This window comes from Ambystoma mexicanum, chromosome 6p (genome assembly GCF_040938575.1).
Source record: "Ambystoma mexicanum isolate Mex_15411 chromosome 6p, UKY_AmexF1_1, whole genome shotgun sequence".
NCBI classification, from domain to species: Eukaryota; Metazoa; Chordata; class Amphibia; order Caudata; family Ambystomatidae; genus Ambystoma; species Ambystoma mexicanum.
The window spans coordinates 111,312,845-111,327,413 of NC_090935.1; the positions used below are offsets into that span (position 1 = coordinate 111,312,845).

General features: G+C 45.7%; 1 protein-coding gene across 5 annotated transcripts in view; it reads left to right on the plus strand.

Annotated features, from left to right (window-relative positions):
* ATOSB (atos homolog B) overlaps positions 1-14,569 on the plus strand; it is a 726,183-nt gene that overhangs the window by 312,768 nt on the left and 398,846 nt on the right. The window contains exon 1 of one of the 5 annotated variants that reach the window (XM_069626805.1): positions 1,217-1,527. The exons of 3 other annotated variants lie outside the window; for them this stretch is intronic. The gene's annotated coding sequence lies outside the window, so the exon portion shown is untranslated. Of the gene's footprint in view, positions 1-1,216; positions 1,528-14,569 lie in introns of those variants that run through there. One more of the 5 variants, XM_069626802.1, reaches the window with a different exon arrangement.

Consider the following 14,569-nt stretch of genomic DNA (forward strand, 5'->3'; position numbering starts at 1 on the left):
GATGGCCCTGCACCACCTCACTGCGCCCCACCATAGATCACAAGTGGCGCCCACACAGCATGCTGCGCAAGGAGACTCCCACTGGGAAACTGATGGGTGGGCACACCTGGGATTTACTTACCTAATTAGGCCTTTAACGAAGAAGACTCGTCAGGAAGGAGGGCTGGAGGGGTGGGGGGGGGGCCTTGAAGCAAAAAATACAAGAGCATCAGGCAGGAGGGACATCTTTTTTGGGTGGGGGGGCTTGCAACCACTCCATAGCGCACTCCTAGGAAGTCCAGTAACCCTCGTTGAGGCACAGAAACCGGAAGAACTATAGACGCTGCCATGTGCTCCTGCAAAGTCTAGAGCTGCCAGTTATGCCGCTGCTTGCTGCACTGGATGTTGTAGTAACGCTCGCTTGCACGCCTCCAATGTGTTGACCCTTTCATTGCCGGCAGTTGTGCTTTCCTGTGTGTGTGCATGCAGGTCTGCGTCCTACGGGCCGTGATTGGCATCGGGGGCTAGGCCTAAACGTCCGCTGCTGGCTGCACACAGACGGGTGAAGCCATTCAGACTAGTTATCACGGTGCCTACCACGTGTCGAAGTGATTTCGTTGGGCCTAATGCGGTCTAGATTATGCAATGCCCTTGAATGATATGACTGCATTGTTTTGTTTAAATGGCTTGTTTGTTTATCACTGAGTGACACTTTGAGCCCGTAATGATGGGAACTGACGGAGGACAGTTGTAAGGTTACCGTCCCCATAGAGCATTGTGCCACAGCACCCACCGGCGAGAATGCATCAGCACGCCGTCAATCACACACTACTACAGCGTGTCCATGCATGGAGTTGATCGGTTTCTTATTGTATTCATCTACACCTGGTAATTGACTTCACTTATGTAATTTCCCTGGATGCATATGACTGGTCTCCTATAATGATGCAGACACAGTGCAGTTGATGGGCTGGATTCTGCCACCCCACGAACCCCGACGAATTGCCAGTGGTTATGATTTAGTCCGAGTTTTCCATCCACCCCTTTCGGTGTTTATGCTCCGACTTCTCGGCCTGGTGCTGGGCCTGCTCTCAAGAGCAGTCGTCGTGGTTCCCACTCCAGCCTCGCGCTCCTGAATTACTAGGCCTCATTGGTTGCACCCCACTCGTGAGACATGCTCCCCTTGGGCTGGGCAGACAGCCAGCTGCAGGATTGTGAGGTCACCGGGGTCTGCTGCAGTTTAAGGTGTCCAGTAAGAGGAGTTAGTTCAACTTTGAATGTGTACAGCGGCGACGGCGGGGGGGCTCGGCAGGTGGCTGTCCTATGCATTTCTCTCGCAGTCTGGTGGACAGTGATCGCAAGGTCGCTGCCAGCATGTCGCCGTGCCATGACTGGCATTGGGCCCCTGTGCTTTGGGATGGTTGAATGGTGAGGTAAATTGCACCGGCAGCGCGTTGCCTGGCCCGCATCGAAGGGGGAGCGAGCCCCTGCTGTACAGGCCGGCCCTGCCTCCTTTCTTCCGCCAGTGCGTCGTTATTATGCTGCCAGGTAAGGGCCAGTGAAAGACTTGACTTCTCTGCGTGTTCCACGCCCTGTTTAGCTCAAAGCGGATGCATACAACGCTCTCAGTACTGCGGCAGTTTCTCAGGGATTGTAAAGTTGGCACTCACCCTTGTGATATAATTCTAGGCCAGCACAGGTAGATGTGCCTTCTATGCGCTGCAGTTTCCCATGCAGTGTCGGGTTATAGTCCGCTGAAACCCAGACCCGTTCAGGACTGTGCAGCAAAAGGCCCGAAGAGCTATGAGGCCTTTCCAGTGTCCGGTGGGCGCTTTAAAAATGCCACGGAATCGTGTCAATGTCCATTTTTATCTCTTCCTTCTCTGGAAAAATATGCAGGTCAGAATGCACCCAAGGGACTCTAGCTCGCCTAGCAGCTGGAAGTGTCAGGGCAATGGTGGAGGAGCTACTCCAGTTGGCGTGCGCAGGGGTGGATGCAGTTCCGTTGGTGGGTTCGCGAGGGCAGTTTCTTCCTCGCCCGCTAGGGGTTTTGTAGAGTACGGCTCCTCTTGCAAAGCAAACATGGGTTTATAGTTTCTTGGACTTCGGATAATAAGACCGCCTTTCATGGAGCCCGTGAAAGCTGGCAGTCTTGGTCTGGCTGCACTGGTGGTCCCCTTTAAGTTTAGCTGCAACCCGCTCCCTTCCCCTTCCTTTCCTCATTAAAGGGAAAGCTTTTATTTTTCAAATCGTGGGAGAATTGTATGTGTAAGGGATTCAGTTTAACACGGTTCCATTATCTCGCCACAGGCCCTCTCTAGCCGGAGAAAACCCCCATGCCGGGGTCCCAGGCCCCAGAACGCCTTGTGAATCATGCATAGGGTCTTGGACCGGATCCTCGCAACAACCGGGAGCCAGTGGCGAGATTTTAGGGCTGAAGAGTATTTAATTAAAACCCAGGAATGAGTTCATAACTTTTACATTCGTAAACCGCCATTCTTGTTTGTGTCAAGTAAGTGCCAAGTGATGCTAATAATATAATTAAGTGGGTTGTGTACCCCCACTCCCCCCTCCCCCCGTGATCAAGAGCTGGATATAGTGCGAGCTAGCAACACATGTCTTTTGGTTTTAGCCCGGGATAGAAGCTCAGTGGTTACAACCAAAAGGCTAGCTAGCCCCCAGTCCCGACAGTCCCAAAATTAGCATACCCCAGATCTTTTACAGACCTAGCTACATCCCTGGGGGAGAGTAAATCGGGGGGTGGTGGGTAGGGTGGGGCAGGCTGCTAGCAGATCAAATAAGCGTCAACAGGCCCGGACAAGTTTTAGAATACCTGTATTTCACCAAACTGGTTAAAAAAGCGTGACATTAAGCATGTTCAGGGTAGGTTTAATGCAATAACAGTTTTGCATCAAGTTAATATACATCCTAAAAAGTGAACTCATGTTCAACAGTTGCATAAATGCGCTTGCAGTCAGCAAGAGACTGCATTCTTTTAACTTAAGCAGACCCCATTCCCAGCACAGCTTCATAAAATGTGTAGTTCAAAGTGGTATTTAGCAGAAGAGACCTCACCTACAGGTCCGCTTTAAATAATGGCCAGCCAAAGTAACTGAGATGTCACTCATACTTCGGTTTCAAATGATGGTCAAGGGCAGTCTCTCTAACGGATGAAATGTCACATGCAGGCGCAGAGTACAGTGGGGAAAGGAGGGAACTGCGCCCTTCCTTCTTTAGCAATGCTTGCAGGAATCTCACTTTGCTCCCGTAGAATTATTTATAGTTTCTGGCTGCACATCCCAGTGGGGGCTGATGAATTTATCAATTGGAGGGGTGTTCATATTTCCCCCAAATATGCCAGTGTGATGGAGCGTAGCGAGGGAGCCTGTACCAATCAAGAGGTGTTGAGGGGTGAGGGGCACCCCCAATAACATTTTTAAAATAGTGACTTAAAATGGTGCATTTTACAACACAGTTTTAGGGGAAATTGGGTAAAATGCTTCACAGTTTTTTGCAATTGATTTGGCAGGGTACATCAATAGATGCAAATCACCATGGTTATTCATTTAAAACCCACCAAAAGCCTAGGTTGGATTTGCAGTGTGCTGTGTACTCCGTTCTGGTTCCCCAGTGGTGGCTCCTGCCTGTTGGGTGACACCAGACACCCAGGAGCTAGTTTTAACCCCTGCTCATCAAATCATAATTTCGAGCCCTGTATGCTGTAAACCAAACATTTTCGTACTCCAATATAAGCAAATATTCATGTTCACTTTGCACATAATGACAGTAATGCTTATACTATAAGAAAACATGTCTGTGCTCGTTCTGCCAAAATAAGGCAGTATCCCCACGCAAGAACATACTCCAGTTGCTTTACCATTACAAATGCCAAGTCACAGTATGAAGACATGTCCAAACTGGCTGCACCATAATGCCATCTAGCCACATGAACGCTTACCATGATTGCTTTATCAAAGATGCCCTATACCAAATGTCATGCCACAATAAGACATGTCTGCACCAAAATGGCAGTCTAGGCACGTAATAACACTTATGCTTACTTTATCAAACATGGCCAATACAATATATCATGCCACTGTAAGAAATGGCTAGACTGGGTGCATTAAAATGCCAGTTCAGCTACATAATAACACTTAGGCTTGCTTTAGCACAGATGCCAAGTACAAAATGCCATGCCTGCCCTCTGCCCCTCCAGCGCCTCGTGCACACACTGTGATTGTGTGGATGCGACACATTTACGGACCCAAGGGGCAGGGATGGTATTTTTTACTAGGCATCTATCATAGATGCCCAGTAAAACAATACAACACCGCCCCTAGCGCCTCACACACAGGATGTTGATTTTGGCTGCGGAACGGTGAGAGGGGACTGATGAAGCCTGCAGAGTTATTCCAGAATCCCAGCCTAATGCCTCCTCCTATGTGACGAGGGAAAGATCAAAACGGTCTGATCCTAACACTGGGTGAGTTATAAAGGGGTGGGGGTTCACAAAAGACGAGAAGGCTATCAATGGAATGGCCCGACTACTAGGAGGGATGCAGTATTCATCCTGTTATGAGCATGAAGGTTTGCGAATGCCTGAATACTTGATGGCATATTGTCACCGCAGGACCTCCCCACCCAGTCTGACCCCATGTACCAAATATAAAAGACTTCCTTGTGAGTATGAAAAGGAAGAATATCAGTAAAAGGGAGTTAATATGACTACTTTTAGTAGTAATGATTCTACGTCGGATTCTGCTTATAAATCTAAGAAAGGAACCCTAGTTCCCTTAAAACCTTCCATCAAACATATTTCAGATAAATCCAGTGAACAATGTGAATTAAAAGATGTTGAAGATTTTCATGGTAATTCAGCTAAGAACTTTCTGGACTTCCAGTCCCATAATGCCCTTAGTACTGCGACGAAAAAGAGAGGTGCACTTACCAAACCGTAGTATGCAGTCTAGTGTTTGTAATAAAGCACACCTGAGCAGGACCTTCAAATGTTTAAAGGACCTTCAGGTGTGGGTTGAGCAGAGGAAGCAGGAGCATCCGAAGCAGAAGTTGGCCTTGCCGCTTTGATAGCAGAACGCCGAGAAGTCGCTGGCCCAAGAGATGCGGAGGAAACGCACCGGGAAGCGGTGCTGGGACAGCCTGTCTTGGGAGAGGAGTGCTCTCCTCATCATGCTTCTCGCTCCGGTGAGTGAACTGCACCAGAGTGCGTGTGGAGCGGGAGGAGCTCCATTAGGAGACTATGTAGTCAGCTGGAAGCTGAGACGAGCTGTCAGACGCAGGGCAAACCCCAACTAGCAGTGCAACAGAAGACGCAGGCCTGCAGGAGACACCAGAAACAACCGGTGAGTTGGCCTAAGCGAGGTACCACCGGGGTGCTCCCAGACCGGCTGCTTTACCCAAAAGCTAATTTTGAAAACTGGACCGTTGACTACAAATGAACTAAATGTAATGCTTTAAAAGAGAGGGAACAAACAGAAGGGGGTGGTAATAACCCGCATTGTCCAAGCCAAAAAGGGACAATTTATAAACAGAATGAATGACTTTTGGGAGAAACAAGGACCATTAAGAAAACACTGTAACCCGCATTGCCCAACCCAAAGAAGGGCATATATAACATTAAAGGAGTACTGTTTTACCAATAAGGAAGAGTTAAATAAGGGGCATTGTTTCCTCCATTAACAAAGCTAAGAGACAACAGAGGAATCTGAGTGTGGACAATTTGAAAGTTGTAAATCACACTATCAACAAACAGTGGGTTGTGTGGAAAGAAGTCAGAGACAGCAGGGGAAGAGCCCTCCGTATGGAAAGGATAAAGGGGGAGAGAATTGCAACCTTCATTGCCAATGGCAAACAAATCATTGTGAAAATCGTTGGCCTCTTGTGTATGAAAGAAGTGGCAAGCCAATTGTGATTCAAGTCAAAAGACTTACTCCAGAAGATGTTGATTTAACTTTCCCCATTAGGGAGTTAAATGTGGAAAGTTGTGAATAACCTTTACCACGCAGTAAGAGCAGTAGTAGTAGGAGCTTTATCCTGGCAGGCTATTATACCAGGAAAGGGACAATGAATGGTTAGTCCTGGCAGGTGAGTGGACCAGGAAGAAAAGCTTGATGTACTGTAACTGTGGTGGAAGGTTATGGTTGAAGTAGAAGGTGGAAAAGAATTGCATTTCCATCCCTGTTTTGATGAACTGTTGCATAACCATCCTGACTAAAGTAAAACTTTTGAATGGTCTATTCTGAATAAGGTGTTTCTGAAAAAGAAGAAATGTAACGTAGTGAACATTGTTTGATCTCCGGAGAGACGAATCTGCTTGTCAGTGACTTTTCAAGTTCATATATGAAGAAAGAGACTTTGACTTGCCAAGGGGAACTGTAGCAACTATTACCCTTGTGGACATAAGCAAGTCCCCTTGCCAAGTGAAAGACACATTGGATACAAAAAACTGTATAGTCCACTTAAAATTGAACTTGAATAACATATTCTGAATTGATCTAGGGGAAGGGGATTCAACCCTGATCAGAAGAGTTCTTGTTTTTGCCTTGTATGTTGAAGTTGCGAAATTATTCCTGTATGATTTTGTTATGTGTAAGTGTGAGGGACAGACATTTTTTGACACTAGGTCACTTTCCTTTTAGTTGGATAGGTAGGGAATCTCTTGTTAGGTTAGGGAGAGATGGGTGTTTATCACTTTACCTATGTGTCCATCTCCCACGTCTGACTCATCACAGGGAACTGTGCAACAATGCCTACGCTCGCCAAAATCAGCTCCACAGCCCAGTACAAACACACAATCTTCACACGCAGCATGCACTCACTCATTCACACACCCTCACCCTACACTCACTCATTACACACAACACAAGCATGCACACATACATACACATTTAAATTTCTTCTGCCCCGGCCGGATGTTTCCTGCCAGTGCTACAGCTCCCGCGTAGGACGAACAGAAACCAGAAAGCGGAGAGCTTCCTGATTAATGCACGCAAAATCTGGAGTGCTGATAAAGTGCACCGCTCCATTTGTATGTGCGAGGAGGTGCCCGATTGTCTCCCTCACACATACAAACATGTAGTTCCTCTGCCAGCATCCAAAATGGGCCATACACATTTGGGGGTAGCAAAAAGCCCCCAGCCTTGCATGGCTTATTAGATATGCTAGGCTGAGAACAGAAAAGTCTAACTGAAACCACATTTCACCTTGACAGTTCAAGCCCGACAAGGAGCACACTGGGCAGGCTCCTCCATTATAGGTGAGGATTCACGTGGATCGGTACTTGGTCTCCTATTACTTTTGGGAATGCAATGTTTTTGTAAACAATAAGGGATCTATAGACTATGCCGTACAGTAGAAGGCTACCAGGGTAGCTCACCAGCTTGGATAACTGTTGCAAAGATGTTATATATTTAAAACTGGCGGTAAATCATGACATTTTACAATTCCATAGAAACACAAGTGCTATAAAATGTGTTCGGCTGGGGGATGGATTTGGCTGGTCGCTTGCTTATTCAGGCCGAGGGTGGGGGAATGTATGCCCCCATAGTGAAATCAAAAGTTAGAACCCATTAATTACCTAATAACTGTGGTCAGCTTTTTAAAATTACGATTTTATTTTGTAACGCGCTTCATACCAAAGAGGTTTCTAAGCGCGTACCCAGGATTCAAACCTGTGTTGCTTTGCCTCGTCTTGCTTCCAAGACTAGCGCTTGCCACTGAGCTATACTACCCGTTCGACTAAACAGTTTAACAAGCATATAACCACTTTAGAAATCTATCCTGTGATAAAACACAAAGGGGCACAAAAATCACTGGTTATTTGTGTGGTGGTCCTACCAAAAAATAAACACATTTTAAAGAAAATTTGTGAATGTAAGTTTAAGCAGCCTGTTTCAATTTGGAAATGTTTTTTTTCTAGACCATTGTAAGCTGCAAATTTTGAAAACCGTAGTGTGCCCAGCATGTAGGTAGCCTGTGTTTAACAGTGATGGCCCCCAAACCAGTGATACTCGTGGCCCATTGATTCCTGTGCTGTCCCTTTCAGGCCAGACAAAAAAAACACAGGCTAAGTAAATGGAACCTGCAAGCCCGCGATTGCCGGCTGTGCAAAGGAGCACCTTTAAGGCCCATTGAAAGAGTTCTTTGCTGGAGGGGGGTTAGGGGGCAGGCCACCAATTGTGTGAGGGCAAAGCAGCCAGTAGGTGGGTCAATTGCCCCCCTTTGCACCGCTCTAGGGACACCTACTTAGTAGATATGTTTACATCGGTGCTGTAGATGTTGACTGACCTTGATTATATACAGACAGCCGTGGAAAGGAGGAAAAAGTGCTTTGGTGTTGAAGCGAACAACCAATGCATTGGAGCGAAATGGGTGCACTCTAGGGTCAGATCATGTGCTATTGGGTGAACTGAAACTCCTGCCAAGGAACATGCAGGATTACTGCAAATAAACTCTAAATCCTGACTGGTTAGCATTTAGTAGCACATACAAATCGTAATTGACCGCCTCTGTGATTTGGAATGTTCAGAGTGCAGTCAATATCTACTGGTATTGACTGCATTCTGCCTTCTAAAGCAGACGGGAAAACCATAATGCAGTTTACAGACGAGATTCTTCCAACAAGATACTTCCTCTTTAAGAAAACCTTTTTTCAGTGGAACATCCTATTTAGCACACCAACAAATCAGCTGAAACATAGGAAAATGCTTTCCTTTTCGACCCACTCCTAATCGAGTGTCGAAGTCTTTAATTGGATGAATGCCAACAACCTGAAAATTAACCCAGGAAAGACAGAAATCATGATTATATCCAAAAATCAAGAGAACACCTATATTCCATGGCCAACGGAAATGGGAACTGCACCATCTCCATCTAAGGTAGTAAAAAGTCTGGAAGTCCTAATGGACAACACCCTAACCCTAGAAACACAAATAAATGCAATAATCAAGAAATGCTTCTTCCTCCTTCACACAGCAAGAAGAATCTTACCTTTCCTCTCCTTCACCCACAAAACACTCACAATCGTCGCCCTCGTATCAAGAATCGACTATGAAAACAGAATACCTCCTGAAGAAACTACAACGGATCCAAAATGCAGTAGCCGGACTCCTCCTCAAACTATTCAGAAGAGACCACATCACTCCAGCCCTAAAAACACTGCACTGGCTCCCAGTCAAACATCGCATCACCTTCAAAACAATGTGCATATCACAGAGGGCAATCAGCGGACAAGGAGCGGAATTCCTGCAAAAGAGATTAACAATCTACAAGCCAACGAGACTCCAGATCAAGCAACAAAATCCGTCTAGAAGAAAAACCATTCCTTAAGAAAAAACTTGGGGGCTCTTCCCTCTCCCACTTAGCCGCAAAAACCTGGAACAACATCCCGAAATAAATAAGAAACACCAAAGACCACCTACAATTCAGAAAATTACTAAAAACCTGGCTCTTCAACATCACAGATTCAAACTGAAAAACCAAACCATCAAACAGGAAACACACAATGAAAAGGATGACCAATCTAGGACGACAATGACAACATCTAGAACCAAATAAAGAAACTCTTATTACAACAAGAGAGACAACACTAAGTCTTATAGGTCACAAGCGACACCCATGAGGACAGAATCAAGCATCCCTAGCCAACAACCTTCACCCACTTGATGAATGCTAATACAGCTAACACATGTACAAAGTTGGGTGAACGTTAGCACTTGCCACTCTAAGCTGTGGATATTGGTAAGGGGCATGGTCCGAAGAGAGTTGTGAATGAAGGCAGACGCCGCCCCTGAACATAATTGCAAGCATTAGCATTGTCACATTCCAAAGGGGGTAGAAACGGTAACATGAACGAGCAACCGAAAAAGATGAAGGCCGAGCAGTCCCAAAACATGGAAAGAGTAAACCCGAGCTTACACATCCTGCCCTCCTATTAGACTAGATTGGGAATGCTTTCTGGGCTAGACTGCAATGAGCGCACAAATTCCTGCCCGCCCTGCATACAAACAAGGGCCATGTAGGCGGTCGGTACCCAACTTGGGCAAGGTTATGCATATGAACGGATGCCATATGGGAAAGGGACCGTGAGTGTCGTACAGCCCTGATCTGGACATAGACACAGAGACGCCCACACACCCCACCTAATTAGAAATACAGAAATTTAGCGCCTCACCTCAAGACGGCAATGCCAATTAACCAACCCACTAACAACTTCACCCTCTGCATACACCTCTCAAATTCTAACCAAAACACAACCACTAACCTACAACACAGCAATCCACACAAACTTCACTACACTGCAACAACAAAACAAAGCACACATAAACCCACACAACAGCACACAACATCTTCCGATAGTATAACACCCCAAGCTCAGCCAACAGCACATCACTGCTCTCTTGCACTTCTCCAGCTCATCCCACTAACTTCCACCACCCGCTCCTCCCATTTTTTTCTTCAGAGCTGCCAGAGCACCAGGGGACCACTCCGGTGGTGATAGTGCGCGGTACAAATATCCTTTAACATTAACATAGAGAAACCATTTCCTTTTACACAGCTCCTAATGCATTTTTGTGTGAATCACGCTCCATTTTAACCACGTTTGCAATTGAAATGCTTAACGTATGAAGATAAGCTTGTTACTTGAATGCTCCAAAATAAAACCACGTTTAATTTACTCAGTGTATCGATTTACTTTCACGTTTTAAACAAACATTTTGTACTTCAGCACCAAAGCTCCAAAACATGTATTGCCATTACCAGTATGTGCTAATAGCCCTATAGACCTCGGGAGGGATAATTGTGCTTGGGATAATGACTCTATGAAAACGTATGGCCCTCTGTTTCGCCACGGGCCATAACTTGTGTGTCATTTTCCTGCGATATGATATAATTGGTTAGTTATAGCTCGCTTAATACCCAGAGGTTTCTAAGCGCGGACCCGGGGATCGAACCTGTGTTGCTCCATGTCGTCTTGCTTCATAGGCGAGCATGTTGCCCTTGAGCCATCCTCCCGAGACAATGACCCCTTCCTCAACCTAGGAAGCTATATTAGTAACAATGACATTTTGGTGTTCCTGGAGATTTGGTCCATGGTAGGGATTGCTGTACGGGGTTATACTGCTTTTGCAGTGCCTGCCTGTAGGATTTGTAATGTTACACTGTAAAAATAACCTGGGGTGATATGGGCAATTCGCTTGGTACTGATCAGTGAATAAGAAATCAAAAATACATTTTTAAAAGGAATACATAAATTTTCACAGAAGTGGCTTTTTAAGAAAAATAAAAGTATTGTATTTAGTTTCTTTTTTGACTTTCTTCATTTAACATGTCTTTATTTTTACTGGTTAAATTGCTTTCAGTGTTAACATGCAATTTCATCATTACTAATGCTTAATTTTCAGTCCAGAATGTAATGCTTCAGATATTATGACATAGAATATTTATAGCTGGGGCCTTGGCCCAAGTGCTTTCTCAGTCTGTGCCAGCCAAATGAGGTTTCAAGGCTGCAACCCATGACTCACTCATGGATAATTTACAAATAGTTGAACTTTCAAAACAGCCCAACCAGAAGTAGCGATTGTGAACCTTTACAGAAGTAAAAAAGAAGTAAAGCCGGAGGCGAAAACAACCCTCTCTTTGGAAAATGTTGCGTCCAAGAATAGATCATCAGAAAGACTGCAATGTCAGGGGCGTAGGAGACACATAAAATCTGGGGGGGGGGGCAGGGGACACCTTGGAGACTGCTTTTTTTATTTGTGTTTTAGTCAAAGAACTCGACTTTTCACAAAATTAAAATAACAGTACATATTAAATTACATATATCATCACTGTTATCACTGTATAAAACAAGAGAAAACAAAAAAAGAAAACAGAAAAAAATTAAGAAAAGAAAAAGCAGTTCAGAGTATAAAATCCTTCAATTTAGCGTCTCACTTCAGAAGGCTCAGTTTGCGTAAAAATGTTACCACTTCCCATGTCAAAAGGCTATCATGGCCAGAGCATAGCTGGTCCCAAAGAATGGGTGTACAGCCACCATTCCTTGTCCACAAATCTCACAAACTTTACAACCCTCTTCTTTACAAGCCATTACACAGAAATAAGCAGTGAAAACTGAAATGTGGGCTACTTATTTGCTGTGGCGAGCAGCAAAGACAAAGGAAGTAGGAATCCTTGCATGTAATTTTGTGTGCGTGTACTCTGTGTAAATTGTTTGTTCTGGGGGCCATGCCTCTGCTTCATTAGTAGCCAAGTAAGCACTCTAAATGCTACACATACAAGATGTTCTTTCCAGTGTACTTTCAAGTGTACTTTCAAGTGTACTGTTTCCTTCCTATTGGAAAAAAGTGGATAAGTTAATGGTTAACATTAGCAGGGGTGGACTGCCCTACAGAGAACTCTGGAGATTTCCCATTAGGCCTGTGTACCCTGGGCAGGGGTGGACTGCCGTACAGAGAACTCTGGAGATTTCCCATTAGGCCTGTGTACCCTGGGCAGGGGTGGACTGCCGTACAGAGAACTCTGGAGATTTCCCATTAGGCCTGTGTACCCTGGGCAGGGGTGGACTGCCGTACAGAGAACTCTGGAGATTTCCCAGTAGGCCTGTGCACCCTGGCTCTCATTTGTGTGGTAACCTATTTTATTTGCACATGTTCTCATAGGAAAAGGGTTGGGCTTTCTGGAAATGTGTAATATGGGGCCACTTTGAACATTATGTCCAGGGGCCCATATTACTGGTTTCCAGTCCACCCCTGAATTAGTAAACCTCCAGTCTTGTCAAAGATTAATAACAAAAAAAAAATCCTTGTTTTTTGGAAACATGTGTAACACTTGGACATGTTTGTAGAACCAGATGAAAGCACCCCTTTCCTAGTAAAGTGCATTGTTGTGATATTCAAGGTCAACATGATGATATACTGATATCAAATTCTCAAGTGCTAAGGGTGTGTATGTTGTCCTTGAATTCCTGTAAGAAATCATTGCAGGCTTAGCCACTCCCGCACTTTTAAACACCCGTTGGCAGGTTTAGAATCAAAATCTAAAACGAAATGGAGACATTTAAGGACAGCTTAGAAAACTGACTTTTCTTCTGAGCCCCTGAAAACTGCCCCACTCCCATAAGACTCTTGGAGGATTGCTGTGTACCCGATGCCACTTGGCATCAGGGGCGGAAAAATCCGGGGTCTTGTTGCCCAGTAAAGCTGTGCTTTCGATTGCCTTTTCTTACCTGCTTACTGCAGTGCACGTTTCATTTCTCAGGGCCCAGAGGAGCACTTTGTTTCTCCAGAACTGGAGAACAATGCAGCTATTTTTAAGGCTCAAGAAACAAAAGATTGGGAGGGGATTGGTGGGTTGGGAGGCGGCGGGGGAGGGAAAAAAAGGTATAGAGCGAGAGAAAGCACCTCTGCACACCTAATTGCCAGACTGACAGATTCAGGGCCATCTATCACTTTCAAACTGAGCCTGACATGTGACATGTCTGTGACACCACTGATTGCACGCATTGAAAGACATTGGGCCTCATTATACGTTTTCTGGTCCGGTAACAACGGTACCGGTAAGCTTGCCGGTACCGTTGTTACCAGACCGGAAAACTGAGATTGGCTCGCGGGTGCCTTCCTGCCCGCCAGGTCTGACCTGGTGGGTGTATCGGCAACCGCGAGCAGAGCATGTCGGATGCACTTTCCCATTGAGCTATCGGGCTGAATGGGAAAGTGGAGCATTTTATTCCAGCACCTGCAAATGGGCAATTACCAGGTCCAGCCGGGCTGTAATGACCCGGTTGCCCATTCACGGGTGCCGGAAAAAGTCGCAAGTTTGGCGGCAGCCTGCCGATTTTACCGGCAAGGCTACCGCCAAACTTGTAATGAGGCCCATTACATAAATAATTAACAAGCATTGGCAATGCCAACAGTTTGGACTTCTGTGTAGGCATGGGAATGGTACTTGCCAGGCCCTGCCATAGTGGTATTAACTGGGCATTGATGGTAGCAGTTCTAAAATGGAGTGCCTTGCCATCCAAGAGCTCTGCATGGCATCTGCCTAATACGTATAGACAAGCCAAAACTGTTGGCTTTGACAGTGCTTGTTTTTAATAGGACTTTGGTGAAAGACACGCATAGTGGTAATACAACAAATGGCTGAAGGCAGACCCGGCTATGGCATTTTTATTGCAGCAGCAGGTTTAGAACTCAAATGTTGTTAGCTCTCAGAAGACTGCTCTGGAAACACACTGGCAGACACTTTGGGCCTCATCACGAGTTGGGCGGTATTCCAGTGGTAATACTGCTGGGATACCGCTGGGGCTATTAGCGTTACCGCCAAACCCCCCGGCACTATTAGCGCCTGATCACGGGTTTGGAAGAACGGCAATTCCCGTTTGGGCCCATTTGGGAATTCCCCATTCCCCATTGTGCCCAACTGGGAATTTTCGGCGCTACTACTGCCAGCAGTATGAGCGCATGGTAATAGCACAGAAAATTGGCAAATTCGCCTGCAGATTTACCCCCAACTTAGAGCTTGTGGTAAATCCTGCCAAACCCGTGGTTTGGCGGACCCTTAATTGCAGCGGTAA